The sequence below is a fragment of the Cyclopterus lumpus genome, chromosome 5 (genome assembly GCF_009769545.1).
Source record: "Cyclopterus lumpus isolate fCycLum1 chromosome 5, fCycLum1.pri, whole genome shotgun sequence".
Classification (NCBI taxonomy): domain Eukaryota; kingdom Metazoa; phylum Chordata; class Actinopteri; order Perciformes; family Cyclopteridae; genus Cyclopterus; species Cyclopterus lumpus.
Window position 1 is genome coordinate 2,706,253 of NC_046970.1, and position 21,357 is coordinate 2,727,609.

General features: G+C 50.9%; 1 protein-coding gene across 4 annotated transcripts in view; it reads right to left on the minus strand.

Moving 5' to 3' along the window:
- The window catches only part of LOC117730942 (plexin-A1-like), a 148,637-nt gene extending 127,600 nt beyond the window's left edge, over positions 1-21,037 (minus strand). For all 4 annotated transcript variants that reach the window (XM_034533018.1, XM_034533016.1, XM_034533017.1 and 1 more), the window contains exon 1: positions 20,938-21,037. The gene's annotated coding sequence lies outside the window, so the exon portion shown is untranslated. The remainder of the gene's footprint in view (positions 1-20,937) is intronic.
- Between the last annotated feature and the right edge of the window lie 320 nt (positions 21,038-21,357).

The following is a 21,357-nucleotide window of genomic DNA, read 5'->3' on the forward strand; positions in this document are numbered from 1 at the left end:
ACTGCGTCTAGATTCTTTGCTCCGTAGCTTTTCCTCATGTATACACCGTTTACGATGTCTCCAACATCCTCAGTTTAAAATAAGACAAAGCCAGCTGACGTAGCATCCTTTTGCTCCGCCTGCCGTCAGCGGGTTTGTTACAGAACGACGATTGAGGTTGAGGTCTGAGAGAAGCTCCGGGAGCGATGATGCTGCCAGATGATTGATGACTCCTGTAATTTGACCGGCAACTAAACTAACAAAACTAAACTGCACCTGCACAGATATCTTAGGAAACTACGCCGAGGAGGTGCATGGTGCCGGGCACCGTCCTTGCCAATCACAAACCCAGCGTGTATTCACATGCCCCGCCCCCTTCCCCCACACAACTCGAGTCAGCACGATGCGCGTCACAATGGAGGTCGACCACAGACGGCCTGGTGGCTCTCAGTCCACCCAGTGGAGCCGAGCGCTCGGTGATGAGGCCGTGAAACGGGTTGGACGTGGGAACCAAAAAAGGTAAACCGTGCACATGAATGAGGAATGTCAAGTGGCCGAAGCGACCGCGTGTTGTTGTTAATGCCTGACGGACGGATTGATTCATTGATACTAATTAACTTAGAACTTTAAAGTGCACACGAACGATCAAATATTAAAGGTCCAACAATACTTTGAGCCCTTTCTGGTCCAACAGATCATGTGCATTCCTCGTCCGTGCTGCCTGGATGAGTTCACTAATGGAATGCAGCCTATTGACCAACCCCCCCTTCTCCTTTCTCTTCCTCGCACACCCTCCACTTGTGAGTTTGATTGACCCTTGACCCCCAGAGGGCCGGGGTGGGCTCGTGGCGCTGCACCGCACTTGCCAGAGAGTGTTTGTTGCGGGCGTTGTAAATCCTCTCTTGAGGAGTCGAGCGCGGCGCTGTTGACGGCTGGAAGAGGCGTCGCTCCAAGGAGAGAAAGGTGTTCAAAGGAATCACCGTGTCCTTTGGGTTTTAATGGCACCGTAAAAAAAGGTTGCCTCCCCTTCTTCCAGTGTAGACTACCGACAGCGGCAGCAACAAATGAAAAGGTCTTGAACAAAGCGCAGGAGTTAGAGAACATATTATTAAAAGGGCTGAGGTCAAGTTAAACATCCGGAGAGCGATCCGTTCTGGTTTTGGTGTCGACGGGAACACAGCGACGAAACGAGATAAACACTCGAACCCAGAATCCTCTTTGGAGATTACGTCACAGAGAGACCGCCATGTGACCCGAGTCCAGGACTCCGGTGGGCCCGTCACACTTGATGCGGTCTCCGCTCATTAAAGTCTATTGAAACAGACTCAACGGACCATCTGCTCGCCCCCTTGTTGTTTTACATCATCATCCAGAACAAGCTCGCACTAATAAATGTCCTGCCTTGTTGAAATGACAGCACTCATGTGCCAGGCGGTGGATCCGGGCCGGTTCTCTATCGACTCGGGACAGCATCCCGATCCATCTCTGTCCATTAAGGCCCGCGCCGTCTCCGGATGTGTGCTATTGAGGAGTATTAGTAACCGTATCATTGGCTATGACCGCATGGCCCTATCCAGTGCTCTAAATGCTTTAAAGGCCGGCGTGTGGCTTGTGTCACATGGCGTTTAGCAAATTAATATCCACAGATGTGGTCACGAGGCACCGGGGTCAATGTCTCCGCTCGGGGGGGGGGGGGGGGGGGGGGGGGGGGGGGGGGGGGGGGTTCGATTCCGCAACGAGAGAAACTGAGATGTTGTGGAAAGGGCACACGGTGTGTCTCCGACATTTAGTGCAATATTTGCATATTGTGTATGCGAAGGAAAGAGGCTTCGTAAGCTTTTTGTTCTGCAAAGTAAAACACACGCACGCCCTCGCGGTCAAACCCGTGACAACACGGGAGGATGTGCGACGGCGGGCACGCTACACAAAGACGCTCAGCGGGACAGGACCGCTCTTTGTGCTTCGCTCTCATATCGGAGTCATGCGAGGCCAAACGCCAATTATCTGCAGCCGCGCCGCGGCGGCGCTGAAACAAGAGGGAGCTCGTCTGTCCCGACTGTTTTTAGCTCAGGAGATCTTCAGCCGACAGACAGGAAGGAGGCCCGTGAGCTCAGACGACTTCCTGTCTGGTCCCAGACCATCAGAACACACTGTATACACTGACGCACAGCATCGCCGCATGCATCGCCACTCCACTAGAGAGCGTGTGACTAATGCCTCATTCGCAAAACAGCTTTTTAAACTTTCTACCCTCGTTAACTACACGCTCAGGGAGGTCTACCCCTCCAAAAGTAATATGGAGAAGAGAATAAAATAAAACATAACGGTGAGAGGAGGGAGATGGAGCGAGAGAGGCTGCGATAATCAGGCGGTGAGACGAGGAGACGAGAGGGGAAGAGGCCAGCTGATGGAAATGGAGAGAAAAGAGGGAGAGGTGAGAGGAGCTGACGATACCTTTTCAGAGGAGGAATGGAGGGAGATAAGAGGAGATGAGTCCGTGCATGTTTCGCTGAAAAAAGGGAAACAGATTTCCCAGCTTGTGGGCAACCGAGTGGCCGTCACATGACTAGAACCAACACCGCTTCAAAATATGCCAGCTCCCACAAGGGGCCCGCATGTTGAGAGCTCTCATCCAGTGCTATCAGGTTTAATTAGGGGCAGCTGGGCATCGTGCTGCTGAGGCTGAAACATGCTTCTCTATTGTGAAGGAGAAACAAGAAGATCTCAGATGGTGAATCCGTCTCTGGTTTTTCATCCTTTCCTTTCCAGGTCACCCAGACTCGTGTATTTTCCACCAGCATCACAGTCTGCAGCTCTCGAGTGCTCTTTTCTTTTCTTCCTGTGATTCTTTGGTGTGAATATATTCTCCCACAGTCTTGTTGGTCTCATTCTAATCAAGTTAACGTCTAATGGAAGCATGCACCCTCTTTTGAGAGTAGTTAGGACATGGGGACTGTTTGTAATCTACTCCGCCTTTAGAAAGTGCACTATTTATTTAAGTATAATCATCCACTGCTGGACTAACCCTGTATCAAACAATTTGTTATACGAGAACGTGGGAACAATCATAATACAGCTTTGGCTGAGGGTAAAACTGAATTATTTCCAATAGTTGACGACGTCCTTTCTGTCAAAATATCCCTCCTCGGGCCAAAAAGCCCACGCAGAATTCCTGCCGTCAGTCAGACGTCGCGTTCAGAGAGGCGCCGGGCTGCTCTTGGAGCGCTCCCAAAAAGGAAGGGCCGGGTCGACTGGTTGGTCCAGAATGACGACTAACTTCAGCCATTGTGAGTCACAAGGCAGTCGGGACATGGGGGGACGGGATGGGGGGGGGGGGGAAGGCAACCTCCAGCTCACGTTCATTAGATCATATTACGAAAACTGTCTCTCAACCTGTGTGTGTGTGTGTGCGTGTGCGTGTGCGTGTGCGTGTGCGTGTGCGTGTGCGTGTGCGTGTGCGTGTGCGTGTGTGTGTGTGTGTGTGTGTGTGTGTGTGTCTGTTCTATGGTTGTCCCTCTGAGTTTACATTCGAATCCACCGAGGGAGGGAACCAACTGTGAGAGAAAATAAAGCAGAAACTAGTCGAATGGGAGACGAAGCCAAAAGCGTTACAGCAACAGGGCCGGGACGAGGTCGAGGAGGGGGGGGGGGGGTGTGTTTGGAAAGACAGAAATGTGAGCGCAGAGGAAGAGAGATAAGGAGAGGCTGGTGGAGCAGCGGGGGAAGATGAGAGGAAGAGTGCTGAGAGAGAGGAATGCCAGAGACAAAGAGGGGAGACTCAATATGTTGGCGTCTCTTCAACGCGACGCTGGGCTGGATGTGAAAAGTCTTCGGCCTGAAGCGCCGCGCATGACCTTGTGGTCGTGCACGTGCCCGACTTTGTGACAAGAGAGTTGAGAAGGAGGACAAACTTGTCTCCTAAAGCCCCACGAGCTGCTCCCGGTGGTTTGAGATGTTATTGGCCCCGGTCTGATGGAGTCTCCCCTCCGTTTCTGTTGCATCGCAGTCTGCTGAACGAGCGCCCCCTCGCTACCCTCCGAAGCCCCTCCACCCTCCACCCTCCACCCTCCACCCTCGCCGTGGTGTACGAATGCATCGCACCAATACAGGCCGGGCCAAATGGCCCGCCGTGCTCCACGGCCCCCCGGGGACCCGCTGCCACTCGTGACTCCCCCATCGCTCGCTTATCTCAGCCACTTCGGAAGCGGTTTGGGTTATTTGGCGAGCCGTTATGGGATGCCGTTTGGGTGTTTATGCACATTCAAAAAAAAAAGGGGGAGTCGACGGCGTCTGTAATGACGCAACACATGTTGGAGTCTACGGCATGCTGGGAAGTAAACGTGGACGGGGGCTTTCTGCCAAAAGTCAGCATGTCGATGCAGAAGTAATCAATATCAATATGAACATGTGCAGCCCCATTATGAAGCAAAGCAAAAGCTTGACATCGACATCCCAGTTATCAAAGTAACAACTGAGATCAAGCGTTGCCCTCAGACCGCCATCTGAACGCAACCTTTTGTTTGAATTAAAACCACAACCTCATATGTCTTTGCTACTGTGGGCCCTGACCTCTTATTGGACAAACGCTGGTTGATAATGGGATTCCGCACTAAGCCGGTCTCCATCGCCGCCGCGCTGCAATCCCCCCGCAGGTCGGCTGACCCTCCCCTCGGCGTGCTGAAGTGTGGCGTGTAGGATCTGTTCTGGCTTGTTAAAACTCGGGATTTCACTCAGACAGGGGGGGGGGGCGACGAGAACCTGTCACCAGAGTCGTGCTCATGACCTCTACCCACAAGGAGAGGTCCTCAGAAGATCCCTCCCTCCCCCTCACACACTTCAGCTCAATCATCCACAAGAGAAAGCACATTTTGCTAAAGATGTGACTGACGAAGGGTGAACTTGTGTGACCTTTCCGATGGAAGACGTGCACACGTCTCTCCGGTGTTGGTATTGAAGCCCGATGATAACTGGGACAAAACAAAGCGCCAACCCCCCCTCCCCTCCCCGAGAGGCTCCATTAGCATCTTAAATGCAAATAAAGCTCTTACTGGAAAAGCAGACAAGACGCTCTTGGGGGGAAACACATTATTCCTTCTTCCCAACCCGGCGACTCAAACACCATATTTAACCGTCTTCACGGAGGAGACGTGACAGAGAAGGAAACAGTTCAGTTCGGCGAGCCTCGATTCAGATCTTGCGTGGCGTGCGTCAGTCTGCCACTAAAGAAGCGATGCAGCTGCATATGGGGCTTAACAAGCACACGAGCACATGAAGCGTCTTCGTAAGCTGATTCACAAAGAACGGGGAGGAGGAGGGAAGGAAATAACCGAAAACCTCTCAAATCAGGAGCAGTCCTGGAGAGCCTCTACAGACCCCCTGCTGAGCACCACCAAACCTCTCACTTCACTGTGGATCTCTGGGGCTGCGCATGTAGGTCACCGGGTTGCCGGTTCGAGTTCCTTCGGCAACAGATATGATGAATGCGTGCGTGCATTGAAAGCGTGCACGCGGGGCAGTTTGATGTCACACACAGCTGGGACGAGACCCTCACCACCGCCTCATGCTGCGAACATGACAGGAGAGATTTACGAGTCTGAACCCAGACGAGAACGAGAGATAGAGAGAGAGAGAGAGAGAGAGAGAGAGAGAGAGAGAGAGAGAGAGAGCGTGTGCAGCACTTTCTTTGTCTCCTGCGGTCGGTCGAAAGTGCAGCCAACTATTTAAGCAGTAAATACACACAGATGAACACACACTTGGCCCTCTCGACAGGAATAAACCATCCACAAGAACAACAGTGAAACCGGACCCCGAACCCATCTCCTGAAACCGTGAAGTCAACTGTCTGCTGCCAAAGCGCTCCCAGAACATCGGAAATGGGGGAAGTATGGATTTCCCCGTCAGCCGCCGCGTCTCCTCGGCCTCTCCGAGCTCGTCTACCCGCGTGCACTAAGTCAAAGTGATTTTATGAACGGTGGCACCGAGAGAGCGTTTCCACTTCCCCTCCGCGACGGCAGCTTAAGAGCAGGAGCTCTGGAGGAAGACGGGAGCTGCAGGCACGAGGAGCACAAACCGCCGTCTGGAGGCGTCGTCACGGATACCTTTTCTTGTTCGGCACACACCATCACAGAGAAAGCACGCATGTGTATGTGCAAAGAGGGCTGAGAGGCCACATGGCAGAGGGTAAACAACACAGAATAACCGTCACACAGACGTGGGGGGGTTGGTGGTGGTGGAGGGGGGTTACCACAGAGGCGCCGGGGCGGCGGCAGCAGCTACTAATTACGCGCGGTTGGCTGAGCAGCTATAGTTAGGGCTCCAGCTGCAGGCCTGAGGAGAGCAGGGCGACAGGTCTGACACCGTGTCTGAGTGTGAGTGTTACTACTCGCAGCCCGGGGGCTGGAGGCGAGGGCCCCACTTCCAGTCCCGCTGACTCTGAGTCAGCTCCGCGGTGCAGCTGGTGGCGCTAGAAGGGGGAGGAAGAGCAACGTGCCCTTCCTCTCGTCTGTGTTACTTTCTCCCTCCTCTCGTTCCCTCGCTCGGGGTTTTACTCCATCTTTCAGCTTCACTTGCTCTTCTCATTCACAGCATGCCTCTCTCCTCTTTCCTCTGCGCTCCCACACAGTCAATAAGATCCAGTGAGGATTACAGCGGGATCAAAACAGGAAGTGCATTCGTTTTTAATGGCGAGCCGACTGATAAGCACTTCCTCGACAGCGATACTCCAGTTGAACCTCCTTCCCGTGTCTCTTTTGGTCTCCGAGTTCGTTCCCACTTGTGGATACTGGATGGTCCTGCTCTGCTGCTGCAACCGGAGCACATCAAACCAGTCGAGCGGCTCCAACGGTTCAGTTCAAGTTCGTTGACAAACGTAAACACAAACAAGTCTCGGCCTGAGCCAAAATAATCAAAATAAGCCACCGCAATTATCTTTTACCAAATACCTCCATGTCAATATTCCAACATTGGTCTTGTAACTAAATGCAATGAGATTTGTACGTGTATAGAACAGCTAGAACAGTAACATTACATTCATTTCCTGTAATTCAGCCTTTAAATCTGGGAAAAGATACTCCGGCCACATATTACGATATCTAAAATCTCAGAAGATATCGAGTCTCCAGTCACAATATCGATATAATATATAATGCTCATTGAAATATCCACCACGCCACTTTTACACTAGCCTTCTCAGAATACCTTGGAAGAAGTACGTGGTCTCACCCCTAAGACATGCATGCGTTTCCATTGCGATCTTAAAAAGACACTTATTGTGCACTTTGAAGGCAATTTATTGTATTAAAATAGCTGGCGAGCATATTAACATACATTAAAAGGGGGCCTGGTGACAGCGTAAGAGGCTTGTCCTCGGCCTCGGCTGTTTAGCGTGCAGCTAATCCTATTGTTGTTGTCTCCGGAGCATAAGTGGCCGGCTTGATGTTAAATCCTCGCTTTTGTCTCTTTGTGTCTCGTTCGCTGCCGTCGGAGGCCCAAAATAACACTCCTTCACATTTAAGTGGAAACCCGTTTTGAAAGTCAAGTACCATTCGGAGGCATAGCATGAACACACACTGAGTGTGTGTGTGTGTGTGTGTGTGTGTGTGTCACGTCACACGGGCCTTACAGGACGGAGCCTCCAAACAATGGAGACGGGACACCTTTGACATTTGGTGGGGAGGTTTTATGGCATGAAAATCAGCAAAGTTGTCATTCTTGGGCAGCGGGTGCACTGACTTTCTATCTCAGGGCTGCAGTTGGCACACACACACACACGCACGCACACACACACACACGTTCTTTTGTGTCTGCAGTCTAAACAGAGTGTTATGGGAGAGTGTGTCAGTTTATTGTTTGTATTCCCCTCTCCGCTCCCTGATGTTTACCTCTGCAGAACAATGGACTCTGTGTGTGTGTGTGTGTGTGTGTGTGTGTGTGTGTGTGTGTGTGCGTGTGCATTGACGTTGCCACTCCTCAACTCTCTGAGTCATTTGAACAATTTGAACTCTGAAACATGTTCCGTGTCCGTCATGTCCAACAAGTCGACACCTCAGCTGGGAGGAAATCTACATTTTATTAATTCCAAAATAGGTTTATAAAAATGCATAATTTAGGCCGCCTGTGTGTGAAGATAAAGATAAAAGTTCTTATGTTTCCAATGTCCTTTCATGAGGAAACAGACAGCATCTCTTCCACACCTGGCTGGATCACACTCCGACAGCACCAGCAGGAACATTGGTGAAAGTATTAGCACGAGGTAGAAGATCATGTTTTCACATCATGAATGTTGTCGAGAGAAACCAACATGTCAATCATTGAAGCACCAACGTTACCCAGACCTCTGACTACAGGCATGTGAACGTGGAGCGCGACACCAGAGAGGTCAAAGGGCATCGCGTGCTCTCCGCGAGGCTAACACTGAGGCTGCTAGTCACCTCGTCTACACGCGGCAGTAGTGTCAGCGTGCGCAGCCAATCACGAGGATTTCCCACGGTCCGACCGCATTCACCCAACAATTACCAAATCGGTGTAAAAAGAGAGCCCATTGTGTTTTTATGAGATGAGGAATTGTATCAAAAGAGTCAGAAAAGCACCGCGTACGATCGCGAGGAAACGCAGCGCAGCTTTTCTATTATGAGAGAGAGAGAGAGAGAGAGAGAGAGAGAGAGAGAGAGACATCCACACGTTGGCCCAGTGCCAGGCCTGCGCCGACAGAGGGTGTGTGTGTGTGTGCATGTGCATGCGTGTGCGAGTGTGTATGTGCGTGTGTGCGGGCAAACATTCCCCTGGCAGGATCCCCGGGACCCAGCGGAGGGCAAGGTTCAGCCGGTGAAGGAGAGGCTGCGTGCCCGGCAGTCAATTAGCGGCTCGCATTTACACAACAAATGGAGCTCCCACGGCTTCACACGGACTGGTGAGTGTTTCCACTCGGCGCTCATCAGCACACGCCGACGCAGGGTCAGAGAGATGGGGGGGGGGGGAGAGAGAGAGAGGAGAGAGAGAGAGCAGGAGGCCAGCTATCTGCTGGAGTGGTACTCCACCGACTCATCGGCTGTGTCGCCAACATAAGCTGAATGGAACCTTGCCTTTTGTCCAAAAGTAGACGGAACAGAGGACAAGTGGTAAAGAAAGTTGGACTTCGTGATCTAGGTTGGATTTTAGATGATTGCTGAAGAACAAGCAACCTTTTTTTCAATATTTCATGATGTTGCACACCCAATCATTGCTTTCCAGCAGCGCCTGAGTTAAATGTTTTGGCTTTATTTAATATGCAGCACGAGTCCTTCTGGGAGTGGGAGCATCTTTAAAAGCCAATACGCAGTCGATACGTTCGTGTAATTGTGGGAAGCCCACATCGTGATCCCGATTAACATTCAATTAATTTTTGCTTTGCAGCGCCGAGTGATAATTGTCGGAAAACAACCTCGGCAGGAACAGCGACCATAATGCACTGGGGCATGCCAAATTAATCCAACATTTAAAAAAATTGATAGCAGGTTGTTAATTTAACTGAAGTGGGAGCGGCCAAATATTATGAACCAAGTATGATCAGTCAGAGTGTAGGTTCTCTAACTTTTACTGTCACGCCCACTTTAATAATAATAACAATGCATTTGGCGGAAGAAAGATGTTCACGCCCCACCAAAATTATAAAAGAATGGTCCATGCTGAGTTTTTATTGAAATAACCACTTGTGACTCCTCGACCTGTGCTTTTTTTAATAATAGAATAAATAAAATTGCAATCACGTTCAAGCAAAACACAGTTTGAGGAATACTGGTTGGGAGACGGAGAGTTAAGAAAACCCCGAAGAGAGACTGTCAGGCAGAAAATACCTGAAGAAGAACAGACCATGTGACATGTCGCTCACTGCAAACAGGTGAGATGCCACAATTAAAAAGCAATCACGCACTTTTAAAAGCATTCTGCACAAGAGATCCACGAGCACCGTCACTGCCGTCCGACAGGTTAAGGGGTTAAAGATGACGGGGAGAACGTAAGAGCAATAACCAGAACTACGTCACCATGGGTTACAACATACTCCGCTCATAACCAGAACCAGGGCTGTCTGCGGGTCTTCTCTGCAACCCTACTGTGGCAGGTATTGGCACCGACGTCCACCTCTCGGCCATAAACGCCACTCTTCTTTACACTTCCATCCACCTCACGACTCTGGCGGAGCCCGACACGCCGCGTTAACTTTTCATAAGGTCGCCACATAAAGGAATCCGAATCCGCCTTATCGAACGACCGCGTTAAAGCGTCGGCGTAAGCACTCCAGTGACATTGAAACGTGGTAATCCTCCAGTTTACAAGCGCCTGTAAAGTTCTGAACGTGAAGGCCGATTAAAGCAAGCGTCCATCCTCACGGATTGGATATCGGGCGGCCGGGGCCCGGGACGGGAGACGTGTCTTCACTTCCATCTGCTCCTCCCAACCAGCTGTCACTCGCCCATTGACTTTCAGGTGAGAAGTGCCTTGTCCGCAGACAGCATAACCGTGTGTGTGCGTGTGCGTGCGTCATCACCCTCTACTCACTTCATTCATTCATCTCCCCGACTATGCATCAATCTATCAGGGGCAATTATTGGTGAAACGAGACCAGTGGTAAGTGGATGAGAGGTAACCTGCAGCATACAGCAATCAAACCTCTCTCTCTCTCTCTCTCTCATCCCTTTCTCTCTGCCTCCAGCTGTGGTCCGAATAGGCCTTGAAATCACTCGGCTCGGGCCCTTTGATTGGTTGACCTCTCTGCATGATTAAACAGCCGCTCTCATCACATCCTCCGTGGGAGAGTGACAGAATGAGAAAGAGAGAGACAGAAACACTGATAAAAAGGGGGCGAGCGAGCCCGGGGAGGGGAGGGAGGGAATGTCACCTGAAAAGTTTAAACGCTGAGCACGATGGACAGGTGCGGCTCAATATCGCAGCGTGAATAAAGAATGATTGACAGATGTAATAAATAGCCTGACGTCACATCTCCTCTGGGCTGACTTGTGGAGTTTGATCTGATTCATGTGACTTTTGTGGCTGATTTGTTGGTCCGACATCTGGTCGTCAGCCATTATTCTCCCTTTAATTATATGGGATTCGCATCATTTTTGAAATTATTTGAGATTTCAGCAAATTCAATCAAAGTGAGACATCCATAATGGAGGTAATTTGATAAACTTGGTTTATAGTCCGGCTTCTAAAAGCGGCAGTGTTTGGAGAACAGTTTAATATTTAGAGACGTTTTTATTATCCCCGAGACAGCTTGCAGCGAGCGAGCAGGAAGCATAAGCAGCCATTTTTATTGTAACAAATGTCCTGAATTCTTGTTTATTTTTCAAAGTAATAAATCAATCATAAATCTTTTTTTTTTTCTTCTTTTTTTTTTTATAAATGCAGCAACAAATTGGTCAAAACTTGAACAGGAATTTAAATTCCAGTATATAAAACGTATAATGTATGTTTAAGATCTTTATCACAGATGCCTTTTGGCCCCCGATATCTGCTCCACAGTGACGCCATCGCACTGGCCAACACGATATCTCAGGGTCGCAATCATCATCATCATCATCATCATCATCATCATCATCATCATCATCGCCGCGACCGGCAGACCGAGACACTAATTCCCTGAAATCCCACAAAGATGGAGGGAGAGAGAGTTTAATTTCCCCCCCCCCGCCCCCGAAAAACAAAAACTTCTTGTCCGCTAAGAATCGCCGCCCCCTCGTAACATCTGTTTGGCTTCCATATTAAAAAAAAGTAAAAAGCCGTAAAGCCGGCGTGTCGAGGTGGCACAAGCAACAGCAGCTGTTCCGATGCTGCGTTCAGGTCCTTAATTAGAGTTTGACTCAGCTTCTCAGACTTTGTCATCCTTCTTTTCCCAGCTCTCTCTCTCTCTCTCCGTTTCCCCGCCCCTCACAAAAGAGCTCCTCTCCTACGAGGTTATTTATTATTCTTTGGTGCGAGCTGTTCCGAGTTAGCTCGCGCTGCCAACTCCCCTCCCTTCTCCGTTGTCTCCTTCTTTCTGGCCCGAGGTGCAGGCTCTGGCATCATTTTGTTCACATTTCTCCAATCCCGCCCTTTCACAAAATCTAAAACGCTCGAGGCTTTTTATGTTGACGCAGCTACAAGCAGACTGGGACACGGGCTACTTTCTGAGAATGCGTCTGTGCCGCGGCCAAGTTCCTCTCCGGAGCTGATTGCAGAGGGCAGGATGAGGTGTGTGTGCCTCGAGAACGAGCTCAAAACCAGCTCAAAACCAGCTCAAAACCAGCTCAAAACCAGCTCAAAACGACCCGTGCTAAACAAGTCTGACGATGCCTCTGCTTGGAGGACGTAACCCTTTTTCCTGCCTCTAAAAATGACTTTTTAACCGCCATTGTTTTTAAGCCACGCTCAACATTTAGTGCTGCCTCCAGTGCCAGTTGGACAAATCCTATCTGGCATGTGTCAAGAGGGCGGGCGGAGAGAGTCTGCTGGTGCACCGGGGGGGCCGTGTCACGCCGATCTCAAGAGCCAAATGAGGTCACGCTCGGGGGGGGGGGAGACGACAACAAGAGAGCACCGGGCCAATCAACCAGAACAGCCGTAGGTTCTCAAAAACGCACCGGGAACCGGTGGAAAAGTGGGAGGATCCCGGGGAGGCGAGTGGTGGGAGGACAGGCCCCCGGGGAGGAAGGCTTGGAGAGAAAAGGAAGCGACTCCTCCCAGCCGCCACGCATCGGCACATCGCACCAGTCACAAGTTACACACTCCATTTCATCTGGAATGCGATGGCCCGACAAGAGCTGAATGCTGTCGCATTCCTTCACGTTTGCTGCTCCGCACAACACCAGCTGAGAGGAGAGGCTCGCTGTGGTTTTTTTTTGGGGTGGGGGGGCTGATGAGACACTTGGAGGCGCTCCTCTCTCATCGCGTGGGAGTTAAAATGAGGCTGACCGATGTGAAAGCTACTGGTGGGGGGAGAGGAGGTCAGGGTCAGAGGTCACCGGGCACAACTGGAGCCACCGTCACGGGACAGCAATGTGCTCGCTCTGCACTCACACCCCCCCCCCCCCATGGTGCAGTAGTAGCTCAGAGGTTCACTCCCCGGCTGGGTGAAAAGCAACACGAGGGCAATAAAAGCTGCATGGCCTCACTCCACCTTTAAAGTAGGGATCAGTCTAACCTTCGACCTCCCCTACCCCACCCCCTCCTCCCAGTTTGGAGGTCTACTCCTCCTCCTCTTATTTCTGGTTACAATCAACACCCCACCCCCTTGCCGTTGGTCGGCCATTGTCTGGCCTGAAGTACTTATTCCCAGAGTGCCCCGGCTCTGCTTCCCTCTCCTCTGCAGGGGGCTGAGGAGGGAGAGACGACTTAAAAGCCCCCCCGGGACGTCCCTGCAGCATGAAGGTAGCCCAGGTCTGCTAAAAGAATTAGGCTGAGCCGCCACCGATGTTCTACACAACATGCCGTCGAGTGGTTTTCTCCTTAACAAGCGATGTAAGGGGGGGAAACGGTTTTATGGTCCTCGAGCACATGTTTCCACTGAGGTAGTGGAAGAAAAACAACCGGTCTTTCAGGAGCATCCCAGAGCTTCGCGTAAAGCTGTCGGCCGTCAGAAGGAGGTCCTCCGAGCCGCTCGGCGATGCCCGTCAGGGATGTCGGAGGCCAAAGCTTTTACACCTCTATTTGAGGCCCTCTGGCATCGAGCCGCCGGTGACTTACGAGTGTTACCGTTAGCCTTTTGAAGCCACCGACCCCAAAAAGGTATTTGCATTGATTAGCAGGAGGTGGGGGAGCATTGCTGGGTAACTGTAGCGCCTGTGAGCAGAGTCCCTTGTACATGTGTCTACGGTCGACATGCTATGCAGTGGCACAATGCCAACGCACAATGGAGGCCAGACTTGGCGGGCTACTCATCACTTCTCCCTCTTTAACCCTTTGAGAGGAGCACAAAAGAGGGAGCTGACAAAGAGGCTCTGGAATGAAAAGGAGGTGGTAAAGGAGGGAGGTGCAGGATATTCTGCGCCGCTTTGACAACGTCTTCAAGGGGAGTTTCAGACTTCATTTGCCATTTTGCCAACTTTGAATTTGTCTCCGCCGTTAGCACGGGCCGATGGATGCCAGGAATCCAAACTATTTCACAGGCAGGGGCATACCACTGTGATTAGGGCTGTGGAGGAAGCACCCTGCTCCTGCTACGAAGCTACGCTAACAGGCTGGCGCCGCTTTGCACTTTTCTTCAAAATAACAATTATGTGTTTGAACATCCCGTTTCTGTTAACAGCGATCATTTGAAATCTGGGATACGGTTTCAGATTAACTAATGCTGCTTTCAGTCAGAGCTCGGTAAAGTTTGGAGTTGGCGCCCTGAACCCAACGCCTGCGTAAAACCTGCCTGCTGAGAGTTCAGCGTGGGGAGGTGAGAGAGATTTAGAGCTAAAGCTACTCAGAATCTACCTGAAGTGGGCTGGCACAGTGGATTTAGGAAGGATAACTGCTCTCAATCTGAAATGGTTATTGACTGGTTTTCTGTGAAGTGTCTGACTACATAAGACCTCACCACACACACACACACACACACACACACACACACACACACACACCAACAGCCCACATCTAAAGAGAGCCAGGCAAAAAATGAGTGATAAAGTAAATGGATAAATGAGCACTTGTCTCCATCTGGTAAACGCACATGCAGGTGCTGACATCAGAGTGTGTGCTTTATGGGCCGTGGAGCACGCACGCACACACACACACACACACACACACACACAGAGTGCAAACTGAGGGAGAGCCTGTCCAACACGCATATGCACACACACTATCTCAATGGCCGCCACCGCCGGCAAACTGCTGACCTCTCCGGAATAAGTCGCCCTTCCTTCTGCTAACATCGGCCATGTTGCTGGCTAGCCCACAGCTCAGCTGATTTATGGGCTAGCCCAAGGGGGGGGGGGAGACGTCCCTGGGCAAGTGGCTCTCTTAAAAAGGCCCGCCTTCTATTAGTGTTATTTACAGAGCCGGGGAGAACAGGCCGCCTGAATTATTAAGTTTTCCCTTGGTAAATACAACACAAACCAGGAGGGTGTGTGTGTGTGTGTGTGTGAAGGGTGCGGGGAGGAGCTACAGAGACTGAGAAGGGGGGGGGGGGTAAGCAATTATGAGCGACTCCACTATTAACATTAAATCACAACAATAAATGGCTATGTGCCCATGTAAACTCCACAGTGGAGAGTGTTACCTTACATTCAACACGACGAGTCCCCATGCACATGCCCCCACACACACACACACACCATGGGTCTGTACAGCGTGCACACTGATGATAATCAGAAGATTTGCATGCACATGCGCACACACACACACACAGCACTGTCTCCCCCCCTCTCACTCGGTGGTTCTCATTAACAAGCCAAACATGCCTGGAGAGGCAGACAGACTCTAGTGAGCACGGTAAACAACCAGTAGGCTCCCTCATCTAAACTGAGACTATCTCAGCATCAGCATCAGCATCAGACACCCACACACACACACACACACTTTCTGCCGTTGATACTGACAAGCTGGGCCGGATGCAATATACTCAAAGAGCTCAGGAAGGCAAACACTGGTTATGAGTGATGGGCCCCGACAACATCACAGCATTTGAGGGTGTTTGACTTCTTCATAGGCAACTCTTGAGAAATGAATCGATCCCTATGAACCTACTGGAGGGTATTCAATGCACACTGGAGTTGGCCATTGTCTTCATTGACTAGCACTGAGAAAAGACAAAGACTTGACACTGAAGTGCCCCATACATCGAAATATGACTGACGAGGGGAGGAGGGTTTGTCACACCTAAACTAAAACTACTAAATGACATAAAAGGAATTCATAAACAAGGAGCAGATCAAATGTTAATCATTTCCATCAAGTCTACATGACTTTTGCCTCAGAAAGCTTGATATTGTAGACCCAAAAAAAGAAAGTAATGAGTCCTAACTACAATTCTCACTTAGTTATTAAAAAACTGACCTGAAATCCACGTGCAATAACAAAAAGCATCTTCAAAGTATCATTTTGGAGCGAGAAGAAGGAAATAAGAAAAGGGATTGAAAGTGTCACCTGCCTGAGCAATGACATCAAAGAGCAATAAGATGATACGGTTGTTGACTTTGGTTACAGGAAGGAACTCGGTCCTCCTGATCAATAGGAGGAGGAAACGCAACAAGAGAAGACATTTTTTTTTTTTTTTTTATGCCCACATAAATCGAGGACAGAATGCTGACGAGGACGTTGGCACGCCGGGGAGGAAACCTCAGAGCCCACGAGCTGCGGGGGAGGGGGGGCGCTGGGTTTTCTACACGAGGCCACGGGGTCAGACGTGGAACCGGGGTCAGCGCCGCGTCTCTGGACTGAACCGGAGCCTCGAGACTTGAGGGTCAAACGCAGCCGACGACAGTGCGTCCGCGGCTTGGCACGAGAGCCCATTCCATAACCACGGGAGGTTATCAATTCCATTTTATTGAGAAGGAAAGACGTCCAACGCGGTGCTCCGGGGACACGGTGAGCGGGTTCTCGTTGTCCTACTTCAGTCAGACTCATCGCTCGGCTTCACACGGCGACCGCACTAATCAACAACTCTCTGCACAAAAAGGGCGGCGGGTAAACGATGTTCCCCAACAGGCGCACGCCGCAGACCGAGTTTATTTTCAATTTGCAGCCAGATTAGCGGCCGTGTTTTTGATACCGTCAGAACGGCGGATTTCTTTTTCTCTTCTATTCCAAGGCGACTTGAGCGAGTGCCCTTTTTAGTGCCTGCTTCAAAAAGCCCCACCCCGTACCCGAGCAGCTGTCACTTTCAGCAGGCGCTGTGGAGGACGGGTGCGGGGGAGGGGTCCTTTGAAGGAATGGTTAAAAGTGGGCGATAAAAATAAACTGGGAGAGGAGAAAATTAATTATACATAACAGACAGTTCACTCGGATGAGCACGACAGAGGCAGAGAAACTGAGGCTGCCTCGCTCAAAAGGAAAAGAAGCCATTTTCTGGCTGAGGAAGCGTCTGCTCCGCCGCCACAGTGGTCGTATTTATTTGGCTACCTCTGAAGTGAGGGACGCAACAATGAAGGTCAAAGCATCAAACAATACAGACTTTCATTTCAGAGTCCACGCACGCTGAGCGCGCTCGCTCCATGCATCCTCTCCAAAGTCACCAAAAAACACAAAAAAACGCCCTCTTAAAGAGATGTGATGAAGCTTGCAGGTAAGTCAGTCTTTAAAATCACTTCTGATTGGCACTGATTAGGATTCATGCCTCCGGCTCAACCTGCAAGCTCACCTCTTCATACGATTCGTAATGCACCAGCACTTTGCGGTTCAGCGCCGCCCGCTGACTCTCAATCCCGGCTTCTTATTTGGGACCAAATGGAGGTCATTCCTATTTGAGCAGTCAGTCAAGACGGGCCCGCCAGGTATTGGCGAGTGAGTTTATTTCATATTACGGCTTGTCGGCTGGAGAGGTGTTAGCACCGTGAGAGCTGTGTGTGTGTGTGTGTGTGTGTGTGTGTGTGTGTGTGTAGCAGGGCCTTCGGGTGCAGCCCTGCTGCTGGTCCCTCTTTAGTGCGTTTTAATATTGTTGCTGCTGTGTGGCTCCTCGCCTCAGGGTGCCACACAGACCCCGGAGAGACCCGGTAACAACACTCAGAGAGAGAGGGAGAGAGGATGGGGAAGAGACGGAGAGGCGACAACATGGAGAATCGGGAGAGGATGCGACAGAAACAAGGAAAGGAGGAAGGAGGTAACTTTAAAAAAAGAAAGAAAAAGGCAGACCCGCACAGACAGAAGGAAGCACTCTGGGAGCGCAGCCGCGGCTAACCTCTTTAGCAAGACTGACACAAATGAAAACGTATGTAATAAAAAAACACGCCGTCTCCGTCGGCGAGGATATGGAAGCAGATATTGCATTACGCCTGCAGCTGTGCAGAGGAAGCCCTCGATCAGTTTAGGCCACGAGCGGTTGGAGAAGGGATCCTCTTTCACGAGGAGCGAAGGCTTCCTCGTGCACCGAGCCAAGGCCGGCTAGGAAGACCAGTCCGCCCACCAGCAATGTACTGGACAGCTAGTTGGAAGTGTTTATGCCAGGGAGTCTGGACGGAGGGAGAGAGGATGACGAGTGAGGAAGCATGTTCTCAGGAAGGAGGGGAGCCAGGAGGAGAGTGGAAGGCAGAGACCGATCGGGAAAATGAACGTCAGAAAAAGGCAAAGAGAGAGAGAGAAGCAAGCCTGAGTGGCAGCATAAGTCTGGAGGCAGGACGACCGGCGAGAAGAGGAAATGCCTAAACATGAGGTTGTCACACTGGTTTAAAATGTCGAACAGTGCGGGAAACTGGAAAAGGAGCTGGAGTTTGCAGTCTGGCGGTTCACACTCGCAGACACTCGGCGTGAACACGGTCCATATATCGACCCGCCGCATGAAAGCAATGAATCACAGGACAGCGTCCCCTGAAGAATACAATTTAAGTCCTTTCACACACACACACATATATATATAGAAACAATTTCAATGACCCAGTAAAGCAGTTTTTTTCACTCCAGCTGAGAACGCCCCCAGTGAGCGTGACAGAGTTTAATTCAAAATCTTCTCCTTTAATTTGTAATGTTCTGAAATCCTTTATCAATACACGCGCGGCAAGACGCGATGTTTGGGGCCAGTCTCACGGTGCCAAGTGTTCTCACTTAGCCCGGCTCCTCTTGCTTTGTCATCCATCTACAATCTAATTAGACCTCGAATATGCCAGTCACTGAAGAGTCCAGAGGAATGCGATGGTGGTGGGGTTTTGGGGGGGGGGGGGCGCACAAAGGCAGGCCGGCGGGGTGCAAAGTGCACTTGTCAGCTCGTATTCCAAAAGTTGGGACATCACATATTTTACCCTCCACGGCAGCAGCCGGGCCGGACGGGGCAGACTTTCAAAAATGCACGACACTGCCGGTCTATTGTGGGGGCAGATTTGTATCATAATTAGGGAAGATTGAGGCAAATTGCTTGTAATTTTCTGGCTGGGTTTGCCGAGCTTTCATGCGACATGCCATGCGAGGTCACCGCTTTGTCCCCACTAAAAAAGAAAAGAAAAGAAAAGAAATAGGGGCCTCAGCTGGATGAGGTGGGGGACCTTTTGAAACCATAAAAGGGTTAACCAAGGACAGATTATATTCCTATTTAATGGCATGAGAACATGTGGATTGTTTGTACACGCACACACACACGATCCAGTGTCCCATAAATAAAACTAGTTGATTACAGTCCAAAGGGGAGCAGCTCCGTCACATTACTGCCACTCCTTCGCCGTCAGTCAGTCACAGGAAGGAGGTGTTTTGATGGAAGGAGTCGGGTGCCCCCGTTGTGCGCTTGGGCGAGATGTCAGTGTGTCCGCGGCTGAATGATTTAAAAGCTGTGACTGGGCACCACCTCTTAAACAAACACCCGTGTCACGGTTCACGTCGCTGCACCGGTTTAAACGGGGGACGCCGGTCACTGCGTTTAACTGTCAATAAGAAGCTGCTGCTTGGCTGAGCACCAGGCAAAATTGGGTCACGTCACTTCTGATAAAGAGTTATGGTGTTAGTGCATGTGTCTTATGGGGGGGGGGGTTGGAGTGGTGCCACTGGAGATCAAATACACCAATCAGCACCTCCAGGTTTAGAGCATCTCAAATGCACAGCGAATACAATGCACGATATTATATGAATATTATTTTTTTTTTTGTGATAGGCTGTAGTCTGGTCCTACTCCACCCTCCAAGCAAAAAAAAAAAAAAAAGAAGGTTAAAATGAAGTCAAATACCTTGCTCATCTAATATGATTCATGGATACATGTTTAGAATGGGCTGCGAATTAATTACATGGGGTGGGTATAGTCTAATTTGGTTAAAAATAAATAAATAGAAGTGAGGAGAACCAACAGACTCGACGGGCTTCACCGGATGTCTTCTAACAAAGCTTACCAAACGGCCGCTCATCCGTGAGCTCTTTTCACGCCACAGCAAACACACTTTATCATTATTTTAAAGCCGATAGGTGAATCGATTTATGCATTTCCTCCTGGATGCAAGCACCACGAATAACCACACAACTCCTCCCTTAGGTCCACTTAGAAGAAAGCCGGGCAGGACACAGTCAAACCTGGGGAGGGGAGGGGAGTTGGAGGGGAGGGGGGGCTAAAAACATGCAGAAAAAGGAGTTTACTCCCAGAAGCATGCATCCTCCCCGGACTATTTACCCAGGAGACGGCGTCAGGGCGGTGGGTACCTGGGTCTATATATGGCGGTGCACCCCCCCCCCCCCCTCCCAGCCTCCGCTAGACACGCTGCTAGCTGAGTCACAAAAGCCCGGTTCCGGGTGGTTCCGGTCCCGACAGGACTCCAGGTATCACTGCGCGGTGGAGCTTTCCCACACCGCAAAAGTCGCTTCTTCTTGGGTCGCTGCTGCAGCCTTCGTCCTCAAAGCAGAACAGAAAGCTCTCACTGCACCAAACGAGCTTATTGCACACAAAAACTAAACCTGTCCCCAAGTTTGCACGCGCCAGGTGCGCCAGATATGTGCTCATTATAATGAAACGGGTGCGCTCGAATCGCCGGTCACATCCGCGGTGCTCCAGTTCGGTGCGGATCGATCCCGCCCGGGCGCACGTTCGACCCCCGGCGCTGCCTGCCGCGCGCTCGAGCCTCCCTCCACGCGCGCACCGGAACCCACCGAGCGGACTGGACGTGAGCGCTGCTCCGCGTTTTCCTTCCTCGTGCCCCCGCTTCGCTCCGGGGTGGGTTTTTTTTTTTTTTGTTGTTGCTTCGGAGCCTCGAGCTCTCCAAAAACTCGCGGAGGAAACGCCGAGAGAGGGAGAGAAATGGAACCGAAATATTTAAGCCGGCTTCCCCCAAAAAACCCCCGCTGCTTCCACGCGGAGAAAAGAACGCGCCCCCCCCCCCTCCCCCCTCCTGCGGTACTTACCGGTTCAAGTGGTCCGCAGGTTCGATATCCTCTCCATGGTTTAAAATTCCAAAAACTTGGGGACATTCCACTCTGGTCACGGAGCGGCGGTGCTCTCTCTGCGGCGGCTCCCTGCGCGTGAATGGAGCGGAGAGGAATGCAACTCCGGCTCCAGGAGGAGGGAGGAGGCGCTCCGCTGCTGCGGCGCCGCGCGCGGCCCATAGAGGGCGCCCCCGGGCCGACTGCCGGTGCGGCGGCGGCGGCGGCGGCGGCGGCTCGTTTCGTCTCTTTAGCAAAAATCATTTATTTAAATGTGCTTTATCTGTTAATGTTTTGAAATTGTTATTAATTAAATTAAATCATCATGTCAGCTTATAGTGGGTCATTCATGTTTTATTGCAATTAATTCATGTTATACAGTGAATACAATCCATTCAAGAA